This window comes from Vanacampus margaritifer, chromosome 2, assembly GCF_051991255.1.
Source record: "Vanacampus margaritifer isolate UIUO_Vmar chromosome 2, RoL_Vmar_1.0, whole genome shotgun sequence".
Classification (NCBI taxonomy): Eukaryota; Metazoa; Chordata; class Actinopteri; order Syngnathiformes; family Syngnathidae; genus Vanacampus; species Vanacampus margaritifer.
Genome location: NC_135433.1, coordinates 27,474,236 through 27,487,091, shown reverse-complemented (window position 1 = coordinate 27,487,091; position 12,856 = coordinate 27,474,236). Strand labels below are relative to the sequence as shown.

The 12,856-nt window shown below is 43.7% G+C and overlaps 1 protein-coding gene across 1 annotated transcript in view; it reads right to left on the bottom strand.

Annotated features, from left to right (window-relative positions):
* The window catches only part of rai1 (retinoic acid induced 1), a 73,825-nt gene extending 67,863 nt beyond the window's left edge, over positions 1-5,962 (bottom strand). Inside the window, exon 1 of the mRNA XM_077555766.1 lies at positions 5,789-5,962. The gene's annotated coding sequence lies outside the window, so the exon portion shown is untranslated. The remainder of the gene's footprint in view (positions 1-5,788) is intronic.
* Between the last annotated feature and the right edge of the window lie 6,894 nt (positions 5,963-12,856).

The following is a 12,856-nucleotide window of genomic DNA, read 5'->3' as shown; positions in this document are numbered from 1 at the left end:
TCTTTTCTGCTGTAAAAACTTACCCTCGCCCCCAACCCAGAAACATGAAAGCAGACTTGCCTCGCAGCTCCATAATTGACGATATCAAATTGGAATTGGATTAAGAAATTAAGCTTCTCCTTCCCCTGAGCCTCAGGTGACCATTTCCTGGGTGGATGCGCGTGTGTGTTCCCATCCCGCCCACACCGACGAGCTCTGCCGGCCGATAGACATCAGAGAGGTCATTAGCGACCCACCCGGGTCTCCGCGCCCCTGCTTCGTCTGCAGGCATGAGAACAGTAGCAATTAACCGCGTGAAGACTGGCGCACCTTGGAGCTCCAGATCGCCAGCCAACATGGAGTCCGCCTCTGACGTCTTTGCTGTCGCTTGTTTGTGTTTTTGCCTCCTGTGCTGCGAAGGCTTTGGTTAATTCAGCACAGCTCAGCATGTGATGCGCGGTTTGCTTTGTACTGTGTGCGTGTGCGTGTATGGGGAGACATGCTAATATAGGTCAGCCTAGAAAACAAAAATAAACCAAAAGCACGGGTGAAAATCAAGGCCCGACACATCATTTTTGGTGGACCACTAAAGCAAATCAAGTGTGTCTATTTCACATTTTATTTTATTGTGACTGGTTTTGGTCGGTAAAATAAAAGAAAGAAAAGCAGCAAAAATGCTGATCAATGCTTTCCAAAATAAAAGCAAATACCTGAAGATGTCTTTTTTTGAAAATGAATATATATATATATATATATATATATATATATATATATATATATATATATATAAGGAGCGTTAGACGATTAACTGTTTTAATGATGATTAATTGCATGACTTCAATAGTTAACTCACGATTAATCGCAAATTTTAGATCTGTTCTAAATGTCCAATAAAATATTTTTTCAATACTCTTGCTAACATAAAAGTGGGAAAAAATGTTAAACTAATAAAAACGTGGCTGCATCTTTTAGTCATTGATACAGTAATTTCATAATAATTCATAAAATTGAGATACAATTAAAAAGATGTGTTGTACTGTAAAAAACGAGTTGATTTGTGTTTAGGCAATTTTTCTGCCACTAGATGGCATAATTGCATTTGTAAGACGTTGGTGACAGCTCTGTGCATTTTTTTTTCATATTAAGAGTTATCAAAGGTATTTTCTGCTCTAAAATTCTGCACATTTTTGTAAAATACAATACAGGCTTTCCAAGTAAGTGGCGGTCATTAATCGCACGTTTAAAAAAATTTGTGGCGTTAAAGGAACTTTAAAATTAACTCTAAATTAATGCACTAATTTTGACACTATCCATCCATCCATCCATCCATTTTCTTGACCGCTTCTCCTCACTAGGGTCGCGGGGGTGCTGGAGCCTATCCCAGCTGGCTTCGGGTAGTAGGCGGGGTACACCCTGAACTGGTTGCCAGCCAATCGCAGGGCACACAGAGACGAACAACCATACTCACAATCTCACCTATGGACAATTTGGAGTGTTCAATTAACCTGCCATGCATGTCTTTGGAATGTGGGAGGAAACCGGAGTACCCGGTGAAAACCCACGCAAGCACAGGGAGAACATGCAAACTCCACCCAGGAAGGCCGAAGCCCGGACTCAATCTCACATCCTCTGCACTATATATATATATGTGTGTATATATATATATATACATATATATATATATATATATATATATATACACATATATGTGTGTGTTTTACAAAAATACTAATCTCTATTCATAATGTCATGTGTCCCTGTGACTGAAAAGCGAAGCATGAAGAGTCCCTCGCACCAAAAAGTACTTTTCCATGTACAGAACAACATCTATACATTCACTGCCAAGCTGCGCCGAAAGAATCAATACAATACTAAATATATTGTTTGTTTGTTTTTTATTTAAAATTATAATTTTTTAGATGTACCTGAGGCTAAAAATTGAAGCGTAGAGTCTTTGTTGGATTGAATACGCGAGTGCATTCAATGAATGCGGGATCATTGCCAAGGCCTCCTACACTGCTATATTTGAATGTTGATTATGATGGTGGTACTTTTGGAAAGCTACGTATCTTTTTAGGTGCTACTAAAAATTTTGAGAACCACTGATTTAGCCATTAGTACTGTCGTTTTTCCGCTACGTTACCTACAGAAGTGTTATTTCCTTTTAGGGAATGTCTCAATGAACATGCTAAACTCTGCTTGTTGACCTTGTGTGGCATCCAAAGACCACAGAACAATTGTTCCCACCCCTGCTCGTGACCAGCACGCTGCCCTATTGTTAAAGGCAGTCAGTTTGCCGGCATGCCCACGGTAGCAGAAGTTGGCATCTGGCCTGCGCCCACTTTCGCATCGCACAAGTAGCGCAGCCCTTCATTCACTTCCCTTGGCTGGCTGGCTGTGTGGCACGGTTGCTATGGAAGCTAATTCACAAGCGGCGAGCTTACTTTGCGTCCGTTGCACGGAGGCAGTCAAGCAAAACACGCACACGCTTCCACGCGGGCAGGCACACGCATATACTGTAAGCATGTAGCCTAGCAACAGCAGCGCTGAATATGGGATGGCGCTAATGCGCGTCAAACGTTTGGCACATCCTACCAAACAACACGGGGGTGGGGGAGTGTGGCGTAAAGCTATGGTAGGAGTCGGTTACTGTCGCTCAAGGTCACTTAACATTCAAGTACCCCAGAGGACTCATTTTGGGTCTCTAAAGTGCCATTTGGACCTTTTACCAACTCAAAAAGGATAGAAAAGTCTATAGTGTCAAGTGTATAGCAAAAATCTACACAGGCATTGTAGGATTTCTAAAGGCTTTTTTTTCTTTTTGTGGGGGGGGGGGGGGGGGGGATTTTGGTCTGATGTCAGCACAGTAAGGCCTATTTCACTACATGTGTTGTCACAGACTGTTTGTTGTTGTCGTTGTTGTATTCCTTACTTCTGTCTGCCTCTTCTTGTGATCTCATGTTATCTCTTGTGTTGCGTAACTCAGCAGGTGTTTTAAGACGCAGGCGGTGAGTAGGCCCCCCCCCCCCCCCAAAATTTTTTTTTCAAGTGCCGCTATTGTGCCCTGATTTGAAGACAGCACATTGAGAAGGAAATTGAAGTCCAATTGAAATACAATTGATGTACTTGTAATATCAAATCATCTTTCCCCATTGAAAATAATGGAAATGCCATTAATCCGTTCCAGTCACCATCCAAAAAACAACAAACATCTTTATAATCTGTTTTTAATAAGAAAACTGGCACACTATATAATGGTACTTTAATAAAATCTGGCATGTGCAAAGTGCGCCATTCGAGCAAGGCCTTCTACTGACTGCCGTTCCCTCACCTTCCAATGTTGTACTGTTTGTAAAAACAGACACATCACATACTGCATTATGCTTGTCAAGGCATCCAGTCTTGGTTCGAAAAGGAAATGTAATCAGTTAAAGCCTTCACAAAGAAGCCATAGTTTGAAACAGCTGATTGTTGGTCTCATTTAGTCCAAACCAAGCTTGTTGTCTGTGGTGAACATACATTCCTCAGCATCATCTTGTTCATTACGCCCTAATGAGACACATTTGATCAGCAACTCTTCATTAAGCCGAGATGGCCCTAAACACCGCTGGATGCCAGTTTTTTCTCCCCCCGTCTATTAACAGCACCATTCCAAAGCAGCAGTGCTGTCATTCCCAGCATGCTTTTCAAGGAAGGATAAGCAAAGGAGAGAAAGGAAGAAGAAAGCCCACTCCAGTTCAAAACGAAACGATTACAGAAACTTGACTTTGTCCCCACAAAATGAGGCCTACCTGGAGGACGCTGGAATTACACAGGCGATATTCATTTCGCCTTGGCCACTTTGCGGCATCCTCCCAGCCAGCACTAAGCACCACCAATCAAACAAGCCGCACGCTGTAAGATGCATACAGATGAGATTCTTTTTCCTTCCTCCGTCACTTTCTGTCAACGCTTCCCTCCATCCTCTCCTCATTCCCAATAAAAACACCCACCAAAGATGTCTTAGCATTTTCTTTACTTTACCACTACCTGTTTACAAAGTAGCACAATCTATGAAGGCCATGTGACCCACGTGCACTGGCCACATTCATCAGTGACTGTGGCGGTGTGATTTTATAACAATGCTGCTATGTTCCAGTGGTTTCCTTCAACTCTGCTTGTCTTTAATGAGGGACAAACATTCTCCCCACGTCACACCTCTAATAGCACTGCAACCACCCCCCACCTGTCCTTGTTAATGCACAAACTGATCTAATGGATCTCATTAAAAAAAGTCAAGATGACGCTTGAATGAGCACAATCACGTGGCGACAAAAAAAGAAAGAAGGTGGATGACGGTTTTTTGGGGTAATTATTTAGCCTCCTTTCTGTGACGGAAAGGTGAGGAAAGTTAAACAAGAGAAGCAAATGGCAATTTCAAGTGCCCTTTACTGATCATTGCACACACACGCGCGGACACACACACGCGCCACCGATGCAAAAAGCTGTCTAATGGGCCTGTGCTGAAAACGTCACAGCATTTTTGCCCCCCTCACGGCGCAAGAAGTTATTGCAAAGATGTGCGTTAAATCATAAAGTGGTGAAAAGCAGAGCTCACTTGAAGCTGCTCGTCTCGTCCAACCGTTTGCATGATAATCAGCTTCCTTTCATTGTGTTGCATCATGCGGGAAAGCCACTTTTACACACAAGGACGAAGACGCGAAGAGGAAAACTTCGGTGAGAAGGTTCAAACGCGCACAAAAGAGGAGGAAAGTTGAGTCAGCGCTAAATCCACGAGCATCAAGTGCGACTAAGATCAATTAAGGCGAAAATGGCCCATACAGATTCATACACACACATGTTGTTTGTCCTAGCAGTGTTTGTCCGTCTCATCCTCCGTTCATACATTCTCCTCCTCTTCACTTCTTATCCCTCAGTTAGCCTCTCTTGCTCCATCACACTCTCACTCGTACACTTTTGCTATATTACACCATCTTGAAAAGCACACGTACACACAAACAGTGCAATTTCTGCCCTTACCCCTCAACACACTAAAAGGACGCACAACCGTGAACACGTCACAATTTCTAACACGCACACTTGCACATACACGTACGCACACACATCCCTCCCTCACTTTCTCTCTCTCTCTCTCTCTCTCTCTCTCTCTCTCTCTCTCTCTCTCTCTCTCTCTATGTCCTCGGGGTGAGCGAGGATGTCGGCAGCATCCGTTCAAGTCAGCGGTGACACTGCAGTCTTCCCTTTAATGGCCATGCACGCGCGGACGTCCATGAAGGATCCTCACAGTCACTCGCTTACACACGCGCACTCGCACACGCGCACTATAGGACCGATAGGAACCCAAGACATGCAGCATACAGGACTTCTTGAAAAAACGCAGTTGACAGAAATAGGCTTATTCCAGTTGAAAAAGTCATTCTAAGCAATTTACACAAACAAATTCATCTTCAGTGCATTTGATGTGTTTACATTCGTGTGTGCGCGTGAGTGTGTTTGTGCCCTTATGCAATAGAGTAAACAGCGTGCTTGACACATGGCTGCTCTGATAATGTTCTATTTTGGCACCGAGGGGTCAGCATGCAGCTCAAACGCAAAAGTTGAAAGTCACGCGCCGCGTTTCTTTTACGTAACATTGGAAGGAAGCAGTGACGAAAATGAGGAAGCCGTAGCGTGACTTGACGTGACGGACACCGGCTGTCCTCTGCGCACACACGCGTTCACACGCGCTCACACGCACCTGTGTGGTCCACAAGAGAGGGAAGCTGAGGAAGAGGAGGAGGAAGAAGAAGGAGGAGGAAGCGTGTTATACCTGTTAGCGGTAAGCCGTCGTCCCGGGTGCGCTTCTTTCCGTGTCCGCTCGTCCTCTGCCGAGGCTGCGATGAGCTGAGCCGAACGTCAAGCGGCGGAGCCTCCGTTCGCCTTCCACTGCCGAGGCTGCAAATGGCAACCGAGCTCCCTCGCAGTGGCAGCCTCTTCCACACGCTCTCCCACGCTCTCTCTCTCTCCTCTCTTTTCCTCTCTCTCTCTCTCTCTCTCTCTCTCTCTCTCTCTCTCTCTCTCTCTCTCTCTCTCTCTCTCTCCTCTCCTTTCCCCTCTCTCTCTACTCTCTTCGTCTCTCTCTCTTCCTCTCTCTAACTCTCTCTCCCCTTTCTTTCACTGCTTTCTAACTCTCTCCTCTCTTTTCCTCTTTCTAACTCTCGCTCCTTCCCTCTCTTCCTCTCTTCCTTTCTCCAACTCTTTCTCCCCTTTCTTTGCTCTCTATGCACCCTCTCTCTCTCTCTCCTCTCTCCTTCTCTCTAACTCTCTCTCCCCCTTTTTTCACCCCTCTCTCTCTCTACATCTCTCCCTTCCTCTCTCTCCTCTCTTCCTCTCTCTAACTCTCTCCCCCTTCTTTCACTGCTCTCTCTCTCCCCTCTCCCTTGCTCTCTGTGCACCCCCTCTTTCCCCTCTCTCTCTGTCTCCATGCTCCCCCTCTCTCTCCCTCTCTCTCTCGTTCTCTCTCTTCTTCTCTCTAACTCTCTCTCCCCCTCCTTTCACTGCTCTCTCTCTCCCCGTCTCCCTCTCTCTCTCTTTCTCTCTCTCTCTAGTCTTTCTCTCTCCCCTCTCCCATGCTCTCTATACACCCCCTCTCTCCCCTCTCTCTCTGTCTCCATGCTCTCCCTCTCTTTCTCTCCCTCCTTCTATCTGCGTTCTCTGTTGTGTTATTTCCCCCCCCCCCCTGTTTATCTCGCTCTATCTGTCTCCTCTCTCTTTGCTCCATCCCCATGTGTGTGTGTGTGTCTCGCTCTCTCTCTTCAACTCCGTGTCTCTTTCCTTACATTTCTTTACCTATTTACCTATTTTACTCTCTTTCCTGATGCTCTCCATGACCCCCCCCACACCCCCGCACGCAGTGCACACAGGGCAAGGGAGTGGGCCAATCGGAAGGGAGGTGGGGGGGGCCCCCAAGTGTGGCGATAGGAGAGTGATGGGGACTCAGGGGGATAAGAAAGCAATTAGAAGACAGCTCCTCTTCCTTCCAGTCAGGGATGTATAATGGAATTAGCTGGGAGGAGGTATGGGGTGAGAGAGTGGAGGGAGGCTGGGGATGGTGGGAGGGTTGTGGAGGTGTTCAGGGAGGAGGATGTTGCAGGGGGTGCCTTTCGCGTGTCACCAAACCGGTGTGTGTGTGTGTGAGTGAGAGAGCGAGAGAGAGCGAGAGAGCAATTTTTATCTTGCAATCAAGTTTATTTTTTCTCTCATTTTTCTCAACTGTTCAAATGACACATTAAATTGCCTAATAAATGACCTTCAAAAATGTAAACTAATCAGCAGGATTACAAAAGGCACTGCATGACGTCAACTCTCCTGCTGTGAGGCAACACATACCGTCCTGGTAAAACCAAACTTTTCCAAAAGAGTCCATGTCACCTGCTGCTTTATAATAACCAAAATCAATCACTAATCTGTATTTGAGCTGGGTTTTTTTTGTGGCAAGGAGAGTAGGATGACAAGAGGGAGGACCTGTGAGGCAAAAAGTGGGCAAGTTAGAGGACGCAAGCACTTGCGAAATGCGAAAGCCAGTGAGCGTACGCCTGCTGTTGTTTGAAAGGTTGTGTGTTGAAGTGGGAATTGCGCGGCTCCTTGTTTATCCGCCGATTGGCCGCCATTGCGTGCCTCACGTCTCGTGTGCGTGCGGCGAAATACGTTTACTCATTTATGTTGACAATAAATAAATAAATAAATAAGGATTGGAGGGGGTTGCAATGTTGTGTGTATTTTAGGCAGAAGAGAAAACATGTAGCGTGTGTCTGTATCAAGGGTGTCCACGCTTTCTTTTCTTCCAGTGCCTTAAAAAGTCCAACAAAGGATGACATATTTAACTCTTTGACTGCCAAAAACATTAAATAACGTTTAGTAAAATCCTACGGAGGACGAAACCAAAGATGTTAAAAGACGTTCACCAAGTTTTTTTTTTTTTTTTGGGAAACGGGTGGAGGAAAGCCTTGGCCAGCTGTGCTGAAAGTATCAAGCAGATCTAGTTAGTATAATGCCTATTTTTGGCCCCTAGATGGCAGCGATGACTCTTTGGACAAGATTGAGTAGGCGTCAGTAGAAGACGTGAGGCGGAGCTAGAGTGTTGAGGGGACAATGGCTGAGGAAGCCATAATGGCGACCGGTTGCAAGCAGCTCACGCTTGAGCATTTTTTTCAAAGACGAAAAGCATCGACCAGTGCTAAAGAGCACATTGATGACGACGATGATGATGATGATGGTGACTCCGAGGTTGATGCCGAAGTTGGAAGCGTTGACGCGGCGGCTATAATCACGTCATAAAGCCTCACCGGCTAGCGATGCTAATGCCAGAAAACGCGAAGCACAACCGAGCACTTCTGCTCAGGCGAACGTTCAATCGGACGACAAAGAGTGCCCCGAGTCCAATGCATATTCATCGGAGGAGTGGGTACAGTCTGATCACGGAGAAGACACTGGTTATGGACTACGATGCCACCATGAATGGAGCGGATAAGATGGATCAACCACCCGGTATAGGAACTGAAGGACAATGAGGAAGCCAGACGTAACACCACCGTAACGTCACCGAATCATGATCCTGAGAGTAGACTTGATGGCAACATGGCCAAACACACACTGCAGTATATACTTGCTATTCCCCGGAAAAAAAGGCCGGCAAGAAAGTGTATCATCTGCACGCGAAGGAGCCATTGCAGTGAAACTCATCTGTTGTGCAAATCCTGCTGCGTCCCCTTGCACGCAGGGGAGTGTTACAAAAAGAAAAACTGTAGTTGAAACATCCACACAATTGAAAATAGTACCACAGTTGCACACATTTGTAAATAGTTTGCCAAATCGTTTTGTCAAATTGTTACACTGTTGAATGTAAATAAACGTATTTTGCTATCAAAAAACACTTTTTCATTGTTGGTGGTAGTGTTTTACAGCAGTAAAGCACTGTTTAGGTGTTTGTGGCATCATTCATGGAAAAACAAAGGTTCAAATTCACTAGAGTGCATGAAATAATATAATTTCACAAAAAGCTTGATTTCTCCGTATTTTGTTTCAAAACAGCATTTCGGTGAAACTAACCATTTTCTATTGTTGATTACTGAAAAACGGAATAAGGTAGAAACAAACTTTTTTTTCTGATGAAAGATGAGAGTCCAATCTTTCATTTGGTAGTATGTGTGTTTCCATAGTCCAAACACAAACTTTTCTGTGGACCTTGAAAGATCAGTCAAAATGCTTAAATCGGCTGGCACCCACGGCATCCCTTTTCTGAAAACGTCTGGCAGTCAAAGAGTTAATTAATTTAACATAATAAAACAAATAATGACATATAAACTGCTTTTCTGCATTTGCATATAGAAGCCACAAGATGGAGGAAAAGCACTTCACACAGAAGATCATCAAGCACCAGCACCATGTATCTAGCCCGTACACATTCATGAAACCATGTTACATAGATGACTGCATTCATTAGTGAAATACATCAAGATAAATAACCCACCATGGAGCTCAGCCATAATATATTAGCAGACAGACACGCGCAAGCATAAAATGATGTGACCTCATGACATGTTGCAAGTAAACTTAGTTAATAAGCTTACCTTGTGTCATTTATGCGCGGCAGTATAAAACATGCTTACACAAGATGGTCACAACTGCTCAGAAAGCTGCAGTAATATTAGTCCAAATGATAAAGAATATCTGCCTGTATTGTCCGTCTACATATGTTGCTGTACCTTACTGTATACATTCACTTCCGGTTTCACTTTTGACTGAGGTGCATTCAAGGACCTAAAACAAAATTAAACGAAACAAAATAAACAAAATAAACAGAAAACGAAAAAAAGCGAAAAAAACAAAAAAAAACAAAAAAAAACAAAAAACAAACAAAATCAGAAAAACGAAACGAAACGAAATAAACAAAATAAACAAAAAACGAAAAAAAACAAAAAAACTAAACCAAACCAAACAAAACAAAACAAAAAACGAAAAAACGAAAAAACAAACAAACCAAAACCAGAAACGAAACGAAACGGAACTGAACTGAACTAAACGGAATCCCCCCCCCGAAACGAAACGGAACGAAATAAACAAAATACGAAAAAAAACAAAAACAAAACCAAACAAAACAAACAAAAAATGAAAAAAACAACAAAAACAAAATCAGAAAAACTAAACGAAACGAAATAAACAAAAATAAACAAAAAACGAAAGAAAAAAACCGAAACGAAACAAAACGGAACGGAACAGAACTGAACTAAACGGACCCCCCCCCCCACCGAAACGAAACGGAACGAAATAAACAAAATACAAAAAACCTAATCCAAAAGCAAAAACAGAAATGAAACAAAACAAAATAAACAAAATTTAAAAAAACTAACCAAAAAAACCCCCAAATAAAATAAGATAAAATAAAATAAAATAAAATAAAACATCTCACATGCCAAAACAACACCAACATCCCACCAGATGGCACCAAAAGTCCTAATTTCATTGCTTTGGCCTGAGTACAAAAACAGTGAATACCAAAAAATTTCATCGAATACTAAATGATGGCATCTGGACTGGGCCATCTGAAGAGGCGAGGCGGGACAATTCCTGGTAGGTCGTCCTATATTTCGGACCGCGAATCAGCAGGCAGGAGACCACACGTTTCAAAATCGCGCAGTTAGCAGCCCACACATAATCAACCCGTAAATAAAGAGTATCCACTTTGTCTTATTCTCAATCAACTGTAACTCCAATCACCCTTATGGGCTATACAGCACTGACTGACTGCCTTTGTTATTAAGGGTGTCACCGAGTTACAATAATATCAAAAGTAGCAAAACTTGAATCCACGAATAGAAACAATAACAATATAAATATATTAAACCTTGTCTGTACAAAAATAACACATAAAAGAGGCAAAACACAATCACAAATGTTACTAACAGCAACAAAGCAGGATGGGAAAGCCTCCTACGATTAGCTTTGCTCTCTTCAAGTTTGCGTCAGTCAGCTCAGTAGTGTGAACCAGAAGTGGTGAGAACACATTTCAAAATAAGAGTATTAACAGGAAGTACATTGTTCGCTGCCTTAATCTTATTGGTTTAACTTCATTTGGTAAGTGTGTCTTGTGAAGTGTAAAATGTCTTATCCCTTTTAATGTACATTTTCTTATTGGTTTATTTTGTCCTTCTTTGTGTGTGCACATTTTGTGTTCACATACGTGTTCAAATAAACAAAGACCGTGCTCTTGTAAGATTATTCAATTGTAAATTACATTTTTGATCAAATGCAATTTGAATAACGTTGGAGGGAATGTTCATCTATTTTACAATGATATACAAACTGTAATTAGAAACATTGTGTATGTTCATTAAAATGTGAACTAAAGTGGGCCGGTCTGAGCCCTGAAATTCCAGAGCTGAAATTGTGTCCCATGCAGTCGGACTCTGAATGATGGTTTCCCACAAATGCACGAATTGGTTTGCTCTGTGCTATGGGCTGCTAAGAAACGGATGCCAGGCCGCAGCTTGTGTAACGCCGTTCGCTATGATGGAGGGATTTTTTTGATGGCGAATGACTGGGGAAGCTTCTGCATCACAGCGATATGCTCACGTCACTGATTGTGCTGTGAATGAAAATAAAGGAGGAGGAAGAGGCATTGATTCTCCTTCCATTCAACCTGCTCCTTTTTGATTGACAGATGAACAGCCAGGCTTTTATAATGAAAATAGTAATAGTGGCTCATGCGCACTGACGATCACGCGCACACCTGCTTTCATTCTCCAGTCGCACGTGCACACAAGCGCGCGCATTTGGCAGTCAAGTGGACGCGCATGCGCACAGGTGGCCAATTGATTTGGCGTTTAATTTCTCTCTTGAAGGAGGCGCCCTCGTTTGACCTTGAAGACAGACGCCAGAGGTCACGTTCCACGCACGCGCATCAACTGCCCCCTCCTCCTCATAATATACGAGCGCTTTCCATCTGCCTTCTAATTATAGACAAAATGCGGCGCTTCCTAATTTTAGCTGCGGCTGCGAAATAGCGCGCCGTGAATAATTCATGAGTTGAGACACGGAGCCCGCGCCAGTTTCTGCATGCCGGCACGCTTATTGCCACCTTGTTGCACGGCGCACTCGCGTACGGCCTTCAAAGAGATAAAATATAGAAATGAAAGAGCAATAAATTGTGAGTTTATGAGAAATGAGCCAATAGCTGATATAATAATAAAGCAAAAATGGCGATGAGATTGGTGGACAGCTCGGAGATGAGATGCGTGACGTGACCGGGTGGCGCGTGAATGATTTGTTTGAGCGATCCTCACCGGGACGCGTTTGTTTTGATCAGCGCAGATGTGAAAGCGCCTGCAGCTGTGACATCAGTGAAGGCGGACCTGAGGTTCAAGCGGCCGGGCTGCGAGGGGATCAAGCGTTTGAACGCTCCTCTCATCTCAACGCGCCTCAGGAGCGCGCCAACGGGCTACGTAAGCCAACGTGCAGACTTGACTGTCAGGCTGGTTGACTTTCAAGTTGGTCTGATTTCAAAACACTGCAGTGGGAATAGGGTGAACTTCGGAATTTTCATGAAATGCTTAAACCGCATGGGAGATGTTTTTCACGACATTGCGTCCTTCTCAACTCTCATACAAGTTTAGAAATTCACAAGCGCCTCGAGATACGAGTGGCCAGACTTAATGAGTTTCTCAAGCTGTCATTTGACAGTTTTTTTTTGTTGTTGCTGCTGCTTGACTTGCAAGTGCAAATCTGAGATACAAGTGCTGTGTGATGGCAGGGACCTTGATTGATTCAGTTAAAAAAAAAGTTTGACAAATAGTGAACAATCCTTCATTAATGCCTCCCATAGCTGAAGTTTATTTAACAC